Below are 23,035 nucleotides of genomic sequence, written 5' to 3'. Positions count from 1 at the left end.
GGTGTGACCCCTGCCTACTGGAAGATGGAGGACCTGGGAGGAGGATGCTCAGCCCCGATCTGAGCAGGCTTAGAGATCTCAGCCCCGGGACCCGCATGCCTTTGTTCCTCTGCCAGTACCTTCATGCATGTGGAGAGTGGCGAGGACAGCCAGGCGCGGGGCAGGAGATGCAGAATGCATATGCCTACAAACCAACAATAATTCAAATCAAAAGGCCTTGGCTGGGGACCAGGAAGATGGCTCCAGGGGTTCCGAGGATGCATGCTGGCTTGTGAAGGTCCCAGGTTTCCTCATGCTGCAATCTGAGGTCCTAAACCACAGACTCCAGCAGCACATAGTCAGGCCTGAGAATTGCACAGTCTGGTCCTCATGCCAGGTTAAGTGTCACTGACTGAGCCCCCACCCACACCCCCTGCCAAGGACCCTGAGACTACTTGGAAGCCTGCCCCTACAAAACAGTTCTTGGCGAAAGTTCTCTGATACAGTTTGATATACGTTCCCTAACTGTTCTTTTTCTCTTGTCCCTTTTTTTATTTTTCAATTATGTACCTTTTTAGGTTCTAGGATAATTCACTTTCTACTCACCTACTAGTTTTCTACAACCCCAACTCTGATCTGCAGATCTAGAAGGGTTTCCCTGATCTTCCCTTCCCTTTGTTGCTGTGGCAATGTCCTTGGGACCCACATTTGTTTGGTTGTATGCTCACCAGGGTCACAGCTGTGATGGCAGGAATCATAGAAGTGGTGGCGGGGATCTCCCTGGAAAATGTGGGCCTGTGACTGGGTTCAAATCTGAAGCTTTGTGCATGTGAAGCAGGTGCCCTACACCATCCCAGAGACCTGGCCCTAAGCAGGACTTTTCACCTTCTTCCTGTGGACTGTGACTAATGGTCAGCTACTAGTTGATATTAACCCACCCTCTGCCCACCCTCACCTGCCCATTCAAGCCCCAAGGAGAAGTCTGTGCAAACACAGATTTATCAGAGACTAGAAAAACTGGCATCTCACTCAAACATCCATGCGTGCTCACTGCCCTTTCAAGCAACCTCAGATTGTCTGTCACTGAGGTCGAAAGCTGCTCCCAGATGGCAGCTGAAACCTCTTACATTGACCCCTGCTTGCACCTAAAGTTTAGTGAGACACCAGTCCCACAGAAGGCAAAAATGGTGAAAAAGCATGCCAGAGAGAATAGTCTAATTTTTTAAAATCACAGTTGAAGAATTTATAGTTAATATTAAACTTCATGTCAAATAGTTCACTTCAGTATTTGAATAGGTATTTTCTAGTTGTGTGAGTCACCAAACCCTCATCGTTTGGTAACTACTGGAGAGCAGGAAGGCCATAGTTATTTTTCTTATCTATGCATTTGCTCCAGTGGAGCTGGAGTGATAGCACAGCGGGTGGGACATTTGCCTCACATGCGGCCAACCTGGGTTCGATTCCTCTGTCCCTCTCAGACAGCTCAGCAAGCTACCAAGGGTATTCCGCCTGCACGCAGGGCCTGGCAAGCTCCCCATCGTGTATTTGATATGCCAAAAACAATAATAACAAGTCTCACAATGGAGACGTTACTGGTGCCCGCTCGAGCAAATTGATAAACAACAGGAGGACAGTGCTACAGTGCAGTGTATTAAAAGTGCATTAAAAGGTCAATAAAGCTTTATCCCATTTTATTATGAGCATATTGACTCTATTATTTGCTAATAGAGTCATTAAGTAATAAACTTATTTTATTTTTATTTATTTATTTTTTGGGGGGGTCACACCCGGTGATGCACAGAGCTTACTCCTGGCCCATGCACTCAGGAATTACTCCTGGCGGTGCTCGGGGGACCACATGGGATGCTGGGAATCGAACCCGGGTCAGCTGCGGGTTTGCAAGGCAAACACCCTACCTGCTGTGTCATCGTTCCAGCCCCCACTTGCTAAATTTTAAACTGAAGAATTTTTGATAATTTTTCTATAAAATTAAATCAAGTTTACCATCATGATGAATAGAAATAGTCTGTTGTATTTTCCCCTCTTTCAATGAGACTGCTTCATATCCGTAGGCTATTCAAGTATAGAAGTGATTCACTTCACATAAAGTTTAATATTAACGATTAATACTCCAATAGAAATACTGAGATCCCCAAGATAACTGTGTCAAAACAACATCTGACAAACCTTTGATTGAAAATGCTTATGCTTAAAAAACAAAAAATTGGGCCAGGCAGATAGTACAAGGTATAAGTCTTACACATGGCTGATCCTGGTTCAATCTTGGACACCACACCTGGTCCCCTGAGCACAGAGCTGGGGTAAGCACTAAATAAAGCTAGGTGAGGCCCAAAACAAGCAAACAAAAAACAATGAACTGAGCTGCATTTTATTTCCTACCCAATTCTTTACAAAAATAGGAGTACCAGACTTGCTTTAAACTGCTTGCAGACATGTGGCTTATTGCTCTGTGCTGAGAGCCAAAATTTAACATCTCATTTCTACTTCAGCAATTAAAGATAAAATTTTGTGCTCCAGTTATATGATTTTTGTGGTTTAGTTTTCTAAAATGAACATGTAAAAGTAACATTTCATCCATCTGATCACGATCTTCCTGTCGTTCGTCACTTGCCTCAAGCAGGCAACAGTAATGTCTCCTTCTTCCTAGCTCTGAGATTTTAAAAGAGCCATATTCAATGCTCTTTCAGGGTTAGGAGAATGAGACCCATCATTGTTACTGGTATTTGGCGTATTGAGTATGACACGGGAAGTTTGCCAGACTCTGCCGTGTGAGAATATCAACTGGTCCATTCTTTTTGGAAAACGATATGGACACACCTCAAAAAATTAAGAATTGAGCCTTATTGTAGCACTACCCTCCCGTGATTCATCGATTTGTTAGAGCGGGCCCAGTAACGTCTCCATTTTAGCTTTATTTGACCTAGAAATTCCACTTCTTATTACTTGCCCAAAGGGACCAAAAACTAATCAGAAAAGACATTTGCACTCCTGGGTTCATTCCAACTCTACTCACAATCACCCCAACCTGGAAACAACCACGTGTGGAAGAACAAAGGACTGACTAAAGAAACTATTGTCCAAACACACCATAGTATACCACTCAGCTATAAAAAGAAATGAAATCATGAAATTTGATGCTACATGGATGGCTCTGGAGAGTATCATGCTGAGTCAAGTTAGTCAGAAGGAGATGGGCAGGTACAGAATGATCACTCTTATGTGTGGGATATAAAGAAACTTAGTAGGGAAATAGCAAATGCCCAAAGGTGAACTGGTCTACAAAGCTGAGCTTACTATGGTGGTAGGGTGGAAGGGATGGGGTGGGGGTAGTAGTAGAGAGTTGGTTGAGACAGTGTGGAGGGAAGAGGATACTCTGGTGCTGGAACATTGTACTCAAGAAGTCCTGCTGTTGACAGTATAGTAAGTCATGGTAAAAAAAAAATTAAGGCAACCTCAGTCAAAACAAAATAAAACTGTCACTCTCAGTAGCCCACATTCAAAAGAACAAAAGCAACCGATGCTGGCGCGGATGTGGTGAGAAAGGGACACTCCTTCACTGTTGGTGGGAATGTCGACTGGTTCAGCCCTTCTGGAAAACAGTATGGACGATTCTCAAAAAATTAGAAATTGAGCTCCCATTTGACCCAGCAATACCACTCCTGGGAATATATACCAGACAGGCAAAAATGTATAGTCGAAGTGGCATCTGCACTTGTTTGTTCATTGCAGCACTCTTTACAATAGCCAGAAACTGGAAGAAACCTGAATGCCCAAGAACAGATGACTGGTTAAAGAAATTTTGGTACATCTACACAATGGAGTACTATGTAGCTCTTAGAAAAGATGAAGTCATGAAATTTACATACAAGTGGTACAATATGGAAAGTATCATGCTAAGCGAAATGAGTCAGAAAGAGAGGGATAGACATAGAAAGATTGCATTCATCTGGGGGATATAAAGTAACAAAGTATGAGATTAATACCCAAGAATAGCTGAGATCAGCACCAGGAGGATTACTCCATAGCTTAGAGGCCAGCCGGGCATTCTAGGGGAAAGGGCAGCTCAGATAGAGAAGGGAGCACCAAATAAAGGGTGTTTGGAGGATCCTCCCAGGAGGGGAGATGCATGTGGAAAGTAGACTATGGACTGAACATGTTTGCCACTCAATGCCTCTTTTGCAGACCACAACACCCAAAAGGAGAGAGAGAACACAAGGGATTACCCTGCCACAGAGGCAGGGTGTGATGGGGGCGATGGGGGTGGGAGGGATATTATCCATGGTGGTGGAAAATGGGCAATGCTGGAGGGATGGGTATTTGATCATTGTATAATCGAAACCCAAGCACAAAAAAAAATTGTAAATATACAACTGTAAAAAAAAAAATCCCCAACCTCTAAAAAAAAAAAAAACTGTCTCAGCTACCACCAAGGCATCAAAATGCATCACCAAGGGTGTGTTCTCAAATGCCAGAAAATCAAGTCTGCCCCTTCTTTGCAGATCAATTCCAACCTCAACTAGGATTGACCTGTCCCCCATTTCTCTCATAACCAACCCCAGGTTTCCCAAACTGAGAACTAGTTTGGAGACTCTCTTTCATTAAGAATAAAATATTGATTAGTAGAGAATGTGAACAGCTCTCACTAGGGAACCTTTTTAGTAGGAGATAAAACTGCATTTCGATAACTATAAAAAATGTGATGGAGAAACCATATCAAATTGGGGAAAATGGCACAAATAAAGCTAAGTTTGAACTAGTCCTACTCCAGAATATCAGTAGGTTCAGTGATGTGTGATGGTTATTTCATGGGGAAATATGGTACTATAAACTCTAAGTTACCTTTAGATTTCATCAAAAACTAAAATCTCCAATAAAGAATGAAGAGAAAATAAACTTTCTCAAACAAGCAAACAGTATATTATTAGTTTTGTAGACCTTATCCTCAGTGTCTCCATGGGCAAAGAGTTTGGGGGTTGGGGAACCAAGGTCAGGCAGTTCCTAGAGCTGCTCAAGGTTATAACCACAACTTGTGTCTGTTGGTCCCATCCACACAATCTCCAAGAGTGAAGATGCCAGAGAAGTTCTCCCAGAGGGCATTCTCCCCTCCATCTCTTAAAGCACATCCAAGCAGTGACAAGCAGTAAATATAGGATGGTGTTAAGGTAAGTAAACTTTGTCTTCTCTATACCACTCTATTGTGTCAAAATCCCTTCCCACACAAATCAGATGAGTTTGTTTCCTTCAACAACCTTAGTTGTAGAGGCACCAAAAGGATAAGAGACCTTTAAAGAGAAGGAAGAGAGGGGTAGGTACACAGTACAGGGCATTTGCCTTACACCATAAAGAACGTGGGTTCGATTTCTGGCATTCCATATGGTTTTCTGAGCACCACCAGGAGTGAACCCTGTGCAGATCCAGGAAGCTCAAAAGCAAACAAAAATGAAGAAAGGAAAAGAAAAGAGAGGGAAGGGAGTAAGTTAGAAAACAAAAACAATAAAACACTGTAAGCTATCCCACCCGCACAGCAGAGGCTGGCAAGCTATCCATGATGTAGTCAATATGCCGAAAGCAGAAACAATAACGGGTCTCATTCCCCTGACCCTGAAAGAACCCCCAGTGTGCCATTGGGCTATGCTAGCCTGCAATAGGGACGAATGGAGACATTACTGGCACCCACTCAAGCAAATCGATGAACAACGGGACAAGACATGATACAAGTGAAAGCTACCCATGAACGGAATCAATAACTCATAGTTTAAAAGTTATCAATCCGTGGGCTAGAGTGATAGCACAGCGGGTAGGGTTTGCTTGCATGCGGCTGATCCGGGTTCGATCCCCAGCATCCCATATAGTCCCCTGAGCACCGCCAGGAGTGATTCCTGAGTGCAGAGCCAGGAGTAACCCCTGTGCATTGCTGGGTGTGACCCAAAAAGCAAAAAAAAAAAAAAAGAGTTATCATTCCGTTAATAGCACAGCGGGTAGGGCGTTCGCCTTACAAGCGGCCAACATGGCCGACCCGAGTTCGATTCCTCCGCCCCTCTCGGAGAGCCCGGCAAGCTACCGAGAGTATTTGATATGCCAGACACAGTAACAACAAAGTCTCCAATGGAGACGTTACTGGGCCCGCTCGAGCAAATCGACGATCAACGGGAGGGCCTCGAGCATGAATAAACAAAATGTAATATCTGCACACAGACGAATACTCAGAAACCTTCAAGAGATGAAATTCTCAAACAGGCCACACACGAATAAGCATCAAAAACCATAAGCCAAGTAATAGGAGTCAGACATGAAAAGGCAAATGCACAGTTCCATTTACATGAGGCATCTACTTGGATAGGCAAATTCACAGAAACAGAACACACATAAAGTTTTCCAGAAGGCTGTGGGTGAGGGAATAGAAAGTTATTCTTTAATGAGTAGAGAGTTTCTCTTTGAGATATCAGAAAATTTCGGCAAATGCATGGAAGTGATGCTGGTGCAAAACTGAATGGATTTAACCACTAAGTGATCTACATAAAAAAATGATTAAGGTTGCAAATTCTCCTGTATATATTTGACCACAATAAAAAGTTTATTAAAGGTCCAGGAAAAATAGTTTGATGGCTGAACCCACCTGCCTGGCAAACACAAGGCCACAGGTCAAACTCTGGTGCCCCAATATGCATTGAAGTGCTGAGGCTAGTACCCCTATTTATGATGGCCTGGAAAATGGTTCAGTGGCTTAGAACTGTCTCAACCTCCCAACTGTGGAGCCCTGCTACCTTGTTTCCTTTCTGTACTCCCATTACCCATTTGACTCCCATGCTATGGTGCCCGTTTATACATGTGAGATTTGCCTATTGGGCCATGGATATCCTGGAACCAAGTGAGAAACAGTGGCTTTAAGTACTCCCCCAGTGACAGTGAGGCTACAAGTTCACATTCCAGTTTGTCAGGAGCCTTGGTGATTCTGACTAGCCCTTTGAAAAGGAGTCCTCCTCCTTGGCAAAGGGAAGAATGGGCTCAGGGCTGAGGAGATAGCTCAAAATGATGAAGTGCATATTTTTTCATTGATTGATCCCTCAAACTTCAGGGTACACTGGTGGCCCCAGAATTGCTGGGCCTGAGCACTGAACCATCAGGCCTATATAACCAGGAATGTCCCTAGGTCCCCAGCAGTTGGGGGATCCATATAACACTGGGTTGTCCTTTCTCCTTTCGCAGGGAGCTTTAGGTTTATTGAGTTACTCCCAAATAGTGTCCCTGAATTGGGTGTCAGAGCCAATTCCATCAGACACTAATAATCCTTTATTGCTTTTCTATTTCCTTTATGTCACCTACATGACTTAGCAGTGTTCTTTTTTGTATAGACACAGGAAGACAGTTGATGCTATGCTTTTATAACATGGGAGTTAACTGATTCCAGGTAATATTTACTCCTAGGCATCCATCATATTTACCTGACTTAAGCCTCAGTTGCTCTTACTTCCTAACATACCCAAAAGGAGGATCTCAGAAAGGGACAAGGATGGACCTAGGGCAAGTTGTAAGCTACCCTGGCATCAGAAAGGGACAAGCTAATTGGCATACAAATCATAATAAGTTAAGTGTACAGTCATGGAACAAACTCTGTCATGACACAAAAATAAGTAGCGTAATAAGGACCCTGGTGAGGTTGGGAAAGACTAACCTGGCCTGAGGATGTGGTCTGGGATACATAGCGAGATGTCTCCAGGAAGAACCAACCTTTAAGCTTAATATATCTCTTACTGTGTTTACACAAAATGACAAAATTACTAGAAATATCAGTAATAGGTAAATTTACTATGACTATTTAAATAGATTACCAGCTGAGGAAAGGAGAAAGCAAAACACCCTAGATGAAATCCCACTCTTGAGCCCATCTCCTACTAATCTAGAGTGCTGAACCCTCAGATGAGAGTTTGTCCTTGAACCTTCAGGTGAGATTTTTGTCCTTGAGTTAATCTCCCAGAACTTCCTCTGAAGGAGTGGATTTACATCTGTTTGCTGTTATTACAATGTTCAACCCCACCTATGTGTACCTCTACCTTTCATGAGAGCCATATAACTATGCTGTAAAGGAAAGAGAAGAGACTGAGGACAAGGGAAGCAAAAGGACTACCATGGGGAAAGGAAGAGAAATTATTATGATGCAAGCGAAGAGATGAGAGGAATCTAGGGAAAAGGGAAGAGAAATGACTTCAAAGACAGTGGGGAAGGAAGGAGAAATTACTATGCTGTAAGGTGAGAGATCGACGTTGGGTAGGAGAGAGAAATAAACTATCTAACAACTAGCCTGGGGCCCCATTTCTTTGTTTCTCTGGTCCTTTGTCCATCCATCGCTGTGGGCTGGGTATGGGAATAGCTCTTGGTCACTGAATGCTTCAGGGTCTCGACCCCACACTCTTTTTTAAAACTCACATATATTCATACATATTTTAATGTGTTACATCAGTATCTTCTAACTCATAGGCAATGATTAGAACAGTTCCCAGGATTGTATTATATTTTCCTTATAAGGCTAAGACTACTATACTAACATATGTAAAAGACTAGTATGACAAAAATAGTTGGAAATGATCACACTGGACAAGAATTGATGTTGAAAGTAGATAAAGAGATATATGATAATGTGATAACCTTTCGGTATCCGTACTGCAAACCACAATGCTCAAAAGGAGAGAGAGAGGGAGAGGGAGAGGAGGAGAGAGACAGATAGACAGACAAAGAAGTGCCTGCCATAGAGGCAGGCTTAGGGAGGGGATGTAGAGGGTGGTGGGAGGGAAAATGGGCACATTGGAGCTGAGAAATGTACAATAGTGAAGGAATGGGTGTTGGAACACTGTATGAGTGAAATCCGATCCTGAACAGCTTTGTAATGGTCTATGTCACAGTGATTCAATAAAAAAAAAAGTAAATCCTCTATCTTATTTTCTTATTGCCTAGTGTCTATCAATCAAATAGGGCCTTAAAGAGGGTCTTTAGTAGGAAAAGTCTCATCATTTGTACATCATCTTGTTTTGGGGGATAAAACCTCAACAAAACAGTAGTGAGTTTCTTTGTAGAGTTTCAAAGCCTGGGGAGTTTTAAATCCACACTGACGTTTTCAGCCACATGAATCACCCAGATTTTCCAGTAGTAATTGTAATATCCTCAAAGTCAATAGATAATTCTTAAATAGTCGCTCGTAAATTTCACTAAATCAGCCAAGAAATAAGATCTTACCTTAACAGAGTGTATTAGGAAAACTCAGGAGTCACTTCAGCAAAATTTAACAATTGGATTTTGAGATAAGGCTCTGTGCTAGGGTCCCAAAGATATGCACTGATACATATATAGAATGGAATGCTACAAATCTATTTTTAAAGAAGATGAAATCTTTCCTTGTTCAAAAACAAGGATGGAACTATAAAAGGTCATACTTATAACAAGAGAGGGAGAAAGATAAACCTCTGATGACCTCACTCATACATGGCATACAAAGAAACAAAGAAAGAGGGCTGAAAATGCCTAACAAAACCAAGCTATGAGACACTAATAAGAGAACTGGAGTGTCAGTGGGGAGAGCAGTGGCTGAAACGTCCAGTGGACAATGGTGGAGGCTCTTAGCTGCTGAGCACAGTGTGGGAACATTGTACCCCTAACACAAAGACAACTGTACTGTGGTAAAACCATGGTACCTCTGGGGCCAGGGACACAGTTCAACAATAAGGGTTCACACAAAAGGGGCCAGAGATAGGACTCAGCAATTGGGGTACATTCTTTGCATGCACGGGGACCCCAGAGCTTGAGGCTCTCTGCCCTAACATGAACCATCTGGTCTGGTTAGCTGAGTATTGCTGAGAATAGGCCTCAGGTCTATGAGAACTACTCGGAGTAATAAGTAGTATTTCCCTAAAAATGGCACCCCAGTAAAAATAAATGAAAAAACCTGAGACCTACAAACATTCATGCTTATGACAAGTCTAGATATATGTGTGTGTGTGTGTGTGTGTGTGTGTGTGTGTGTGTGTGTATTTAAAAATAGAGGAGCTGGAGCAATAGTACAGAGGTAGGGTAGAGCATTTGCCTTTCAAGTGGCTTCTCTGGGTTCAATCCTCACATGATCTTAGGAGCCCATCAGGAGTGATCCCTGAGCACAGATTCAGGAGTAAACCCTGAACTCTGCCAGGTGTGGGCCAAAAAAAAAAAAAAAAGAGAAAAAAGAGAGTGGGTAGGGCATTTGCCTTGTATGCGGCCAACCCGACCAACCTGGGTTCAATTCCTCCGCCCCTCTCAGAGAACCGGGCAAGCTACCAAGAGTATCTCACCCGCACGGCAAAGCCTGGCAAGCTACTTGTGATATATTGGATATCCAAACACAGTAGCAACAAGTCTCACAATGGAGACTTTACTGGGCCCGCTTGATCCAACTTCTCTCTAAGGCCCAGCAAATGTAAACCCAGATTTTTAATGCAAGTAAGAGTAGCGGAGCTAGAGGACGCCATCATCTCAGCGATGGGGGCTAATGTAAATTTCTATTTTTCTTCAGAACTCTTGCTACATATCATTAGGGAGGCGGTACTGAATCCATTTCCTTAGGATGTGAATCTGTTTCCATGGTTACAGGAGTATGCGTCTTTAAACTCCAGGACAAATGAACAAAAGCAATTTCTGGGTATTTTCAAAGCATAGGAAAAGACAGACAATGGCTATAAATCTTGCCAGACACTGATTTGTTTCCTTCTAAGTGCAAAGAAAACCGAGAACTTAGAAATACAAGAAAACTGCATCCAAACAGTATTGACCTTGGTTCAAGGGTAAAATATGTTTGGTTTTCTGGTTTCCTGAGGGACTTTCATTGTCAAATGAAATTGTGTTGGTAGCACTGACAGTGTAACTATTGTACATTTAGAGGAAAAGTTTGTTTTAAGGCTTTTTCTACCATCAGTCCAACTGAAGTGGCGCTTTCTAAATATCAAAACTGGTTACACATTATCTTCCCAAATGGTGATAATGAGTTAGTAAATTTAAATGAGCAACTTTAAGACTATCATTTTTTTCTTTTGTAAACTTCCTACTCATAAATTCTCTGAGTACATCACTGGGTGAGGGATAAGGTATTACTCTGTTCATTTGTTAGGCTCTACAAATGATTGAATGATTCTGAAGACTATGATAAACTATGATAGGCTATCTTGGCTAAATTTCACATGGAATTGATAACCAAGAATGATAAAGTGTCTTTTTTTCTTTTTGGATCACACCCGGTGATGATCAGGGTTATCTGGCTCTCTCTGCAGTCAGAAATTACTCCTAGTGGTGCTTGGGTGACCATATTGGATGCTGGGGATAAAACCAGGGTTGGCCGCATGCAAGGCAAATGCTCTACACACTGTACTATTTTTTCAGCCCCAATAAAGAGTCTTGTAAGGCACTATAAAACAAGCCATAAAACAAGAACATATCTTTCTGTTCATTTGACTTGTATTATATCTTTAATATCTGCTTACACTCAACAACAGAAGACCCTTACCAGATACCATGTTCAAACTAAGATTTATGAGATCCTTATTAAATTCTGCTTTCAAGAAATGTTCACAGAGAGATGCTTGAAGGACACACAGTCTATATCCTTTCTTCATCTACACAGTTCTCAATTCCAGCCACACTTCAAAACCAGAGAACCTGGCAGAAGTCCCATCCCAGGGGCTTAGATTGAACTGGAGCAAGATGGAGGCTGGAAGTTGCAAATGGTTTTTTTTTATTATTATTTATTTTTTATTTTTATTTATTGAATCACTGTGGGAAAGGTTACAAAGCTTTCAGGTTTAAATCTCGGTCATGCAATCAGCAAACACATTTCCCTTCACCAGCACTTATTTTTCACCACCAATAACCCCAATAACCACCCCCTTCCCAACCCTTTCAATGCCTGTGAGGCAGATGAATTCTAGTTAATACTCTATCTACTTTGATTAGATTCATTGTTTCGACAAAAGATGCACCATTATCATTTAGAGTTTACACCCCAAAATCAGACCTGCTAAAAAGGCATTGTGAAATAATTTGTTTTCTACAGCTGGTTACAAGAACCAAATGATGTCACGTGGCCACGACAGCAGCCATGTGATTTTGGATTTCTGGTATTTTACTTATTAAGCCTGGAAGTATTTCTGCCGAGAGTCAGATAATTATGAGAATGGTTTCTGTGGCTCTGGAGTCATGACTGTGCCGGAGAGCCGTTCGTGGGGGGCAACTTGTGACCTTGGTAGGGTGTGAAGGATGAGCCAGGAATGCCCCCCTTCCCATGAGGTTTCAGTCACCCCATCACCACCGGCTCATACCTGGCTTTCCAAGAAGCTTCGAGGTGACCGCCATCTTGTTTTCAGAGGGAAAAAGGTGGAAGGGAGCAACCCCTTTCCCTTCCGGGTAGGCATGGTGGCGTGGATTAAGGCATAGTCCATTCACTTTTCTGCCGCAAGTTGCTGGGCTCTGCATTAAGTCCTTGTGCTTTTGGAGCCATGGCCGTGCTGGAGAGACTGAAACCTCATGGGAAGGGGGGCTTTCCTGGCTCATCCTTCATGCCCTACCAGGGTCACGAGTTGCCCCCCACAAGTGGCTCTCCGTCACGGCCATGGGTCCAGAAGCACAAGAATTTAATGCAGAGCCCAGCAGCTTGCAGCAGAAAAGTGAATGGACTATGCCTTAATCCACGCCACCATGCCTGCCCAGAGGGGAAAGGGTGTTGCTCCCTTCCACCTTTTTCCCTCTGGAAAGCAAGATGGCAGCTGCCTCGGAGCTTCTTGGAAAGCCAACTATGAGCCAGTGGTGACGGGGGCGACTGAAACCTCATGGGAAGGGGGGCATTCCCGGCAAGATGTTTTGAGAAAGCTACCCTGGTAGATCTAAGATGCAATCCTGGGCATGAGTGAACAATATTAGGGGCTAGAAACATTCAGCTCCAAACAACTGACTTTCATGGAAATTACTATACAAGTCAAACAGTAATACATTTCTCCTTGTCAAAAGAGCATTAGAGTTAAATTTGGACTCATTATTTTTTATTTGTTTCTGGGCTACACCTGACAGTGCTGGGACTTATGTCTAGTTTTGTGCTCAAGGATCACTTCAAGCAGTGCTCAGGGGATCAACTGTAGAGCTACAAATGGAACAGAGATTGGCAGCATGAAAGGCAAGAAACTTACCCACTGTAGTATCTCTCCAGCATTGCATTATTATCATTATTATTAATTATTAAAGCACTGTGATTTACAAAGTTGCTCACAGGTGAGTTTCAGGCATATAATGTTTGAACACTAATCCCACCACCAGTATGAGCGTCCCTCCACCAACATCCCTCCTACTCTACCTCATTACTTTTAACTGGTGCTTGGTATGGACATGCCATCATTAATTTTGAGTCATTACATGAACTAGATACACCAATGTGGTAGCCACTAGCTACATATGGCTCTTGATGTTTGAGAGAGGTTGATATAAACTACAGCATATTATAAGTGTAAAATATACATTAAATATTAACCTTCTTTGAGGATCACATATCATTAATAATTTTAACTGATTACCTGTGAAAATGAGAAGGTGTTGGATGTACTAGATCAGACATATTGATCTGAGACTTCCAGAAAACACCTTGGCTGAATGTGAAAGCATCACAGACAATGTGAATGACCTCTGATGAACACAACAACAGAGGGGGAAGGAAAGGAGAAACACCCCTACAAAGGCTGTGACGTTTGGGGAGAGGTGCAGGAGCTGGGTCATGTCTTCTAAAGCAGGATCTTGTGGAGCCAAGCACCCCTGGTCTCTGAATGTACCACAAGAAACTCTGGAATAACCTGAGCACTGACAGTCCCCTTACCTAATAAACAAAAACAAAATGGTTTTCTTTGACCTCAGAACGTGATTAGTTGGCAAAAAGGCACATGAGAAAATGCTCTATATTATTAATCATCAGGGAGATGCAGATCAAGACGACAACGAGATATCATCTCACACCACACAGACTGGCCCACATCCAAAAGAACAAAAGCAACCTGTGTTGGCACAAATGTGGTGAGAAAGAGATCCTCCTCCACTGCTGGTGGGAATGCCAACTGGCCCAGCCCTTCTGGAAAACAGTATGGACGATTCTCAAAAAATTAGAAATTGAGCTCCCATTTGACTCAGCAACACCACTCCTGGGAATATATCCCAGAGAGGCAAAAAAGTATAGTCAAAATGACATCTGCACTTGTTTGTTCAATGCAGCTCTCTTTACAATAGCCAGAATCTGGAAAAAACCTGAGTGCCCGAGAACATATGACTGGTTAAAGAAACTTTGGTACATCTGCACAATGGAGTACTATGTAGCTGTTAGAAAAGATAAAATTATGAAATTTACATACAAGTAGTACTACATAGAAAGTATCATGCTAAGCGAAATGAGTCAGAAAGAAAGGGACAGACATAGAAAGATTGCATTCATCTGGGGAACATAAAGTAACAAAATAGGAGACTAAGACCGAAGAATAGTCGAGATAAGTACCACGAGGTTCACTCCATGTCTTGGAGGCCAGCCACTAGGGAAAAAGGCAGTTCAGATAGAGAAGGGAGCACGAAATAAAGGGTGTTGGGAGAATCCTCCCAGGATGGGAGATGCATGCTGAAAGTAGACTATAGACTGAACATGATTGCCACTCAATGCCTCTTTTGAAAACCACAGCACCCAAAAGGAGAGAGATAACAAAAGGGAATGCCCTGCCACAGAGGCAGGGTGGGATTGGGTGGGGGGAAAGGGGGTGGGAGGGATACTGGGATCAGTGCTGGTGGGAAATGGGCACTGGTAGAGGGATAGGTACTCAAACATTGTATAATTGAAACCCAAGCACAAAAATTTGTAAGTCTACAACTGTACCTCATGGTGTTTCACTAATAAAAATTTTAATAAAACATAATTTGTTTGGGTTCTTAGTGAACTGGTATAAAATAATAGAAACAAACTTGTTTGTGCATGTAAGTATGTGCACATAAATATATATGTGTATATATTTATGTACATACATATTGGCCATATAAACCATGGTCAAAACTTGAATCTTGGAAGAATGAATTGCAAGTATCAAATAATGTGCTATTGCAAAAAAAATTACTCATATTGATTTCACATTCAGGTTTATAAAGCTTTCCCAATCAATGCTGCCCTTGAAATGACCTACTTGTAGAGTAACCAATAATACAACTTCTGTGCCAGGACCAGGTGTTTGCTAATACATATACTGTATTTTTATTAGTGATGATCTTGCTAAACAAGTCAGAAATAGAAATGCGCTACAGATCTCAATCTGTTATTAAATTTAAAGGTAAAACTATATAAAATGTATAGGTTGCATAATTGCACCTTATATCTTTTTTTAAGGATTTATCTTCTTCAATTTTTAATTTCAGTATTCACAAAAATAGAAATAGTAAACATGGTTCAAGCTCCAAACTTTTTGAGGACAAGTCAAATGCTAGATACTCTCCAACCATAGAACTTTTGAGGAGCAATATGACTCATTTATAAGCTTTTTCTCTTGTGAGCTACTAATAAAGAACTAATTTTAACTTTCTTCCTGGAGTGAATTTGAATCATGAATTCATTCTCAGATGACAGCGTGAAACCAAGATGCTTGCTAGAAACAGTTATGATTGATTTGAACTAGTCACTATCTCTCACTGTTCCCCCACTTTAAAAAGTGTTTTGTTGTAGATGGAAAGGTAGAGGGTTAGGGTGCTTTCCCAGCATTCAGCCAGCACTGTATGGCTCCCAAGCTCCTCCAGGAGCAACCCCCAAGCACAGAGCTGGAAGTAGCCCCCGAGCATCCATAAAGTATTGTCCACCCCTCACCCCAAATATTTTGAGGGAGTTTTCCGAGTAAAATTATGCGGGATAACAGAGGCGGGGGAGTGGGGTGGGATCAGAGGGTGGTAGGAGGGATACTGGGAACAACGGTGTTGTAGAATGGGCACTGTTGGAGGGATGGGTACTTGATCATTGTAGGACTGAAACATAATCACGAAAGTTTGTGAGTCTGTAACTGTCTCACAGTGATTCATTAAAAAAAAATAAAAGTTAGATTGCCACTCAATGCCTCTTTTGCAAACCACAGGACCCACAAGGAGAGAGAGAACAAAAGGGAATGCCCTGCCACAGAAGCAGGGTGGGATGGGAGTACGGGGGATGGGAGGGATGCTGGGACCCGTGGTGGTGGAGGATGGGCACTGGTGGAGGGATGGGTACTTGATCATTGTATAACTGAAACCCAAACATGAAAATTTGTAAGTCTACAACTGTACCTCATGGTGTTTCACTAGTGAAAATAAAATGATAGAGAAATTGAGATCCTTTAACCCTTTTATTCTTAAATTTTTTTTTCTTTCACTTAATTACTTTGCTGAGTCTAAAGAGGACAGGTTCTGGAGACTGTGAATGAAGATGTTAATGTAGAATCACATTTCATTTAACCTAACACTATACCCAATCTGAAAGGATTCAAATCCAATGAAGTAATGAAGTTGAAGACTCTGATTACCATCATATCAAGAAAGTCACTTCTTCTTTCCCTCTGTGTCTACAGGAAAGTCACAAAGGAACCCAAGAAAGAGAGGTCTCCTTGACCCTAATGGAGGTTTTTGTATTACTGAAGAATCTGTCTTCCCTTGATACATATTTATGGCATATAAATATTGACATGCTTTGGGGCTGGAGCAATAGCACAGCGGGTAGGGCAATTGCAGCCGACCTAGGTTCGATTCCCAGCAACCCATATGGTCCCCCAAGCACCGCCAGGAGTAATTCCTGAGTGCATGAACCGGGAGTAACTCCTGTGCATTGCTGGGTGTGACCCAAAAAGAAAAAAAAATATTGACATGCTAGCAACTTTGGAGGGTACAAGAAAGAGTGTGGTGGCCAAGATGAAAAATAAAAACCAGCAGGGAGGTCTGAGCAGCATGAGAAGAAAAGGCCATGAGAAAATTTGCAAAAAAAATCTGGTTATTTGTAGAATGAAACTTACTCCTCACAGGCAGTATTGATTTTTTAGCCAACAACTGTAAAGGAATTGACAAAAGGAACAACATTTAAAAAATATCCAGACATATATCCATCATCTTTCTATCACAGGTCAGTCCTATCATCAAGTCCATGAAGTGAAAAGAAATATAAACATCTTCATCCTAAAGAGCCAATAAATAAGTAAGTAAGTAAGTAAAGGCCCTCCCGTTGATCATCGATTTGCTCGAACGGGCCCAGTAAGTCTCCATTGGAGACTTTGTTGCTACTGTGTTTGGCATATTGAATACATCACGGGGAGCTTGCCAGGCTTTGCCGTGCAGGCGAGATACTCTCGGTAGCTTGCCAGGCTCTCCGAGAGGGGCAGAGGAATCGAACTCGGGTCGGCCATGTTGGCTGCGTGCAAGGCAAATGCCCTACCACTGTGCTATCGCTCTAGCCCATAAATTGGATCTAATTCCAGTATACCCCAAACTCTATCTTAAAGAGCAGCTTTGTTTCAAAATGCAACTTTGATAAATAGTTATTTCTGAATTACAGCCTGTAATTAGAAACCAAAATGAACCATCTGCAAATAAAAAATCAAATTAGGAAACTCTCCTTAGCTAAGATGCCCACAAGAGCAATTAGGTCAGAGGAACTCCTTCTAGTTTTAGAACTGCGCCAGAAGTAGAACTCTAATCCAGGACCCTCACCAATGCAGCCCCTCCCCCACAGGTACAGCAGCAGGGGCGGTGGGCGTGGCCTCTGGGGCAGTGGCTGCTCACTAGGCCACAGTTAATTTTCCCCTTTCTTAACTTTTTGGACTCATATCTCAATCTCCATTACCTAATTTTTACAAGGACAGACTGGCTATCCCAAATATACTAGGCCTAGTCCACTAGCCTATTCCAAACAAAATACTCCCCAAACTCACTAAAATGACAGTAAGCACAAGAATGTGCACAAGCTTCATGTAAAAGAACGCATCCCCTGAAGTTGCACTGGAGTCCCCACACAAGTCAAGGAGGAAGTTTGTATTTTTGAAGGGGGAAGAAGGAGACCAACATCGACCAAGTTCATCCAGAATCTTCCTTCTCAGCGAGAGGGGGACACTGATAGTGTACTCAGGGGGATCCACCTCCATACTACAATAGCAACATGAAGAAACAGCATAGAGCCCCACCACGTTCATTTCTTCTTCCCATTTTTTGATCGGGTTGGAGGTTTGTTTCTTGTACAACCCTACTAGTGTCTTGTATATCCTGGACATTAATACCTTATCAGATGGGTATTGGGTAAATATTCTTTCCCATTCTGTGGGCTCTCTCTGTATTTGGTCACTGTTTCTTTTGAGATGCAGAAGCTTCTTAGTTTAATATAGTCCCAATTGTTAATGTTTGTTTCCACTTTCTTGGTCAGTGCTGTTTCACCCTTAAAGATGGTTTTAGCTTCAATATCCTGGAGGGTTCTGCCTACATTTTCCTCCATGTACCTTATGGATTCAGGTCTGATATTAAGGTCTTCAATCCACTTTGATCTGACTTTTGTTCCTGGCATTAGACAGAGGTCAGAGTTCATTCTTTTGCAGGTAGCTTTCCAGTTTTTCCAGCAACACTTGTTAAAGAGGCTTTTCCTGTTCCACTTCACATTTCTTGTTCCTTTATCGAAGATTAAATTATCAAATATTTGAGAGTCTGTGACAGAATATTCAACACTGTTCCATTGGTCTGTGGGTCTGTTTCTAGTCCAATACCATGCTGATTTAATGACTACTGCTTTGTAGTACAGTTTGAAGTTGGGGAAGGTGACGCCACCCATCATCTTTTCCCAAGAACTGCTTTAGGTATTCGTGGAGGTTTAATGTTCTATATGAATTTCAGGAGTATTTTGTCTATTTATTTGAAAAATGTCATGAGTATTCTGATAGGGACTGCATTAAATCTGTATAGTGTTTTGAGGAGTATTGCCATTTTGATAATGTTAATCCTTCCTATCAATGAGAAGGGGGTGTGTCTTCATTTTCTCATGTCCTCTTTTATTTCTTGAAGTAGTGTTTTATAATTTTCTTTGTATAGATCCTTCACCTTTTAGTTAAGCTGAAATCCAGGTACTTGATTTTCTGCAGTACCACTGTGAACGGGATAGCTTTTTTTATTATTAATTTATTGAATCACTATGAGATAGTTACAAGCTTTCGTGTTTGGGTTACAATCACACAATGATCAAATACCCATCCCTCCACCAGGGCCAGTGCACATTCCCCACCACCAATATCCCTGGTATACTCCCCCTTTCGCACCCTGCCTCTGCCTCCATTGGCAGACATGATTCCCCATAATCTCTCTCTACTTTTGGGCATTATGGTTTGCAATACAGAGCCTGAGAGGTTATCATGTTTGGTCCTTTATCTACTTTCTGCACACATCTCCCATCCCGACCGATTCCTCCAGCCATCTTTTTCTTAATGATCCCTTCTCTATTCCAGTTGCCTTCTCTCCTTTGCTCATGAGGCAGGCTTCCAGCTATGGAGCAATCTATCTGCCCCGTGTATCTACTATCCTCAGGTGTCAGCCTCATGTTACGTTGTTATGTTGTTTTATACTACACAAATGAGTGCAATCCTTCTATGTCTGTCCCTCGCTTTCTGACTCATTTCACTTAGCATGATACTCTCCATGTCTATCCATTTATAAGAAAAGTTCATAACTTCATCTCTCCTGACAGCTGCATAGGATTCCTTTGTGTAGACGTACCAAAGTTTCTTTAACCAGTCATCTGTTCTAGGGCACTTGGGTTGTTTCCAGATTTTGGCTATTATGAACAGTGCTTCAATGAAGATATAGGTACAGATATCAATTCTACTGTGTTTTTTGCATCCTTGGAATATATCTCCAGAAGTGATATTGCTGGGTCATATGGAAGCTCAATTACTAGTTTTTGAAGGACTGTCCATATTGTTTTCCAGAAAGGCTGGACTAGTGTGCATTCCCACCAACAGTGAAAGAATGTCCCATTTCCCCCACATCCACGCCAGCACTGGTTGCTTTTGTTCTTTTGAATGTGTGCCAGTCTCTGTGGTGTGAGATCATATCTCATTGTTGTTTTGATTGCATCTCCTTGATGGCTAGGGATGTGGAGCATTTTTTTCACGTGTCTTTTGGCCATTTGTATTTCTTTTTTGAGGAAACTTCTGTTCATTTCTTCTCCACTTTTTTTGATGGGATTGGAGGTTTTTTTCTTGTACAATTCTACTAGTGTCTTGTATATCCTGGATATTAATCCCTTATCAGATGGGTATTGGTAAATATTCTTTCCCATTCTGTGGGCTCTTTCTGTATTTTGGTCACTGCTTCTTTTGAAGTGCAGAAGATTCTTAGTTTGATGTAGTCCCATTTGTTTATGTTTGCTTCCACTTGCATGATCAGTGCTGTTTAATGCTTAAAGATGTTTTTAGCTTCAATGTCGTGGAGAGTTCTGCCTACATTTTCCTCTATGTGCTTTATGGATTCATGTCTGATATTGAGGTCTTCAATCCACTTTGATCTGACTTTTGTGCCTGGCATTAGACAGAGGTCAGAGTTCATTTTTTTGCAGGTAGCTATCTAGTTTTCCCAGCTTGAAAAGGCTGTTGAAGAGGCTTTCCTTGTTCCACTTCACATTTCTTGCTCCTTTGTCAAAGATTAAGTGGTCAAATATTTGGGGGTCTGCGACAGAATATTTGACTCCATTCCATTGGTCTGCAGGTCTGTTTCTAGCCCAGTAAAATGCTATCTTAATTACTACTGCTTTGTAGTACAGTTTGAAGTTGGGGAGGGTGATGCCACCCATATTCTTTTTCCCAAGGATTGTTTTAGCTATTCGTGGGGGTTTACTGTTCCATATGAATTTTGTCTATTTCTTTGAAAAATGCCATCGGTATCCTGATAGGGACCGCATTGAATCTGTATAGTGCTTAAGGCAGTATTGGCATTTTGATAATGTTAATACTCCCTATCAATGAGCAGGGGGTGTGTTTTTATTTCCTCGTGTCCTCTTTTATTTCTTGAAGTAGTGTTTTGTAATTTTCTTTATATAGGTCCTTCACCTCTGTAGTTAAGCTGATTCCCAGGTACTTGATTTTCTGAAGTACCATTGTAAATGGAATTGTTTTTAAATATCTCTTTCATTATTTGTATATAGAAAAGCCATGGACTTTGGATGTTGATTTTGTAGCCTGCCACTTTACTATACAAACCTATTGTTCCTAAAGGTATTTTTGTAGTGTCTTTAGGATTTTATAAGTATAGTATCATATCATCCACAAATAGTGATACTTGACCTCTTCCTTTCCTATATGTATGCTCTTGATATCTTTTTTTTTTGTCTAACTGCTCTGGCCAGAACTTCCAGTACTATATTGAATAGGAGAAGTGAGAGTGAGCAATTTGCCTTGTGCCCGAACTTAAAGGGAAGGCTTTTAGTTTCTCCCCATTGAGAATGATGCTTGTCGCTAATCATCAGAGAGAAAAAATTCTAAACAACAATGAGATATCATGTCACACCACAGACATGATATCATATGTCAAAAATAACAAGAAAAACCAGTGCTGGCACGGATGTGGGTGCTGGCACATATGTGGGGAGAGAGACACTCTCTTTTACTGTTGGTGGGAATGCTGACTGGTCCAGCCTTTTTGGAAAACAAGATGGGTATTCCTTAAAAAACTAGAAACTGAGCTTCTATATGACCCAGCAATACCACTCCTTGGAATATATCCCAAGGGTGCAAAAATGCACAGTAGAAATGACATCTGAACCTGTATGTTCATGCAGCACTGCTCACAATAGCCAGAATCTGGAAAGAACCCAAGTGCCCTAGAACAGATGACTGGTTAAAGAAACTTTGGTACATCTACACAATGGAATACTATGGAGCTGTTAGGAAAGATGAAGTCATGAAATTTGCTTATATGTGGATGATCATGAAGAGTATCATGCTAAGTTAAATGAGTCAGAAAGAGAGGGACAGACATAGAAGGACTGCACTCATTTCTGGAATATAAAATAACATAACATGAGGCTGACACCCAAGGACAGTAGACACAAGGGCCAGGAATATTTCTTCATAATTGGAAGCCTGCCTCATGAGCAGAGGGAGAAGGCAGTTGGAACAGAGAAGGGATCACTAAGTCAATGATGGTTGGAGGGACAGTTCGGGTTAGGAGATGTATGCTGAAAGTAGATAAAGGACCAAATTTGACAGCGTCTCAATATCTATATTGCAAAGCATAATGCCCAAAAGTAGAGACATAGTATGGGGGAAATTATCTGCCATAGACGCAGGGGGAGAGTTGGGATGGGGGAAGGATACTGGGGGCATCGTTGGTTGAAAATGTGCACTACTGGATGGATAGGTGTTAGATTATTGTATGACTGAAACTCAAACATGAAAGTTTTGTAACTTATCTCATGGTGATTCAATAAAACACACACACACACACACAGAGAGAGAGAGAGAGAGAGAGAGAGAGAGAGGCCCATGGCTTTACTATATGCAAATAATGAGAGAGAAGAAAGTGGTAGAAAACAACAGTCCTGTTTATAATCATGCCTCAGAAAATCAAGTACCTCAGAATCAGTTTAACTAAGAAGGTAAAGGATCTGTACAATGAAACTACTTCAAGAAATAAAGAGGACACATCACCTGACCATGGATCGGGAGAATTAACATTGTCAAAATGGCAATAATCCCCAAAGCATTATGTAGATTCAATTCAATCCCTATAAAGAAATCTATGTCATTCTTCAAAGAAATCAATCAAACACTTCTGAAATTCATATGGAAAACAATAAGCCCCCACAAATATCTAAAGCAATTCTTGGGTGGAAAAAAGATGAGAGGCATCAACTTCTCCAACCTCAAAATGTACTACGAAGCTGTAATAATTAAAATGGCATGGTATTGGAATAAAGACAGATGTGCCGGTCAATGGAATAGGATTGAATATCCTTACACACACCCTCAAATATATGATT

The 23,035-nt window shown here is 41.6% G+C and overlaps 1 protein-coding gene across 1 annotated transcript in view; it reads right to left on the bottom strand.

The window, feature by feature from the left end:
* GNA14 (G protein subunit alpha 14) overlaps positions 1 to 23,035 on the bottom strand; it is a 238,974-nt gene that overhangs the window by 120,421 nt on the left and 95,518 nt on the right. The gene's annotated exons all lie outside the window — the stretch shown is intronic.

This window comes from Sorex fumeus, unplaced genomic scaffold (assembly GCF_029834395.1).
Source record: "Sorex fumeus unplaced genomic scaffold, SorFum_2.1 ptg000038l, whole genome shotgun sequence".
In the NCBI taxonomy this organism is placed as follows: domain Eukaryota; kingdom Metazoa; phylum Chordata; class Mammalia; order Eulipotyphla; family Soricidae; genus Sorex; species Sorex fumeus.
This window is presented reverse-complemented; position numbering and strand designations above follow the sequence as displayed.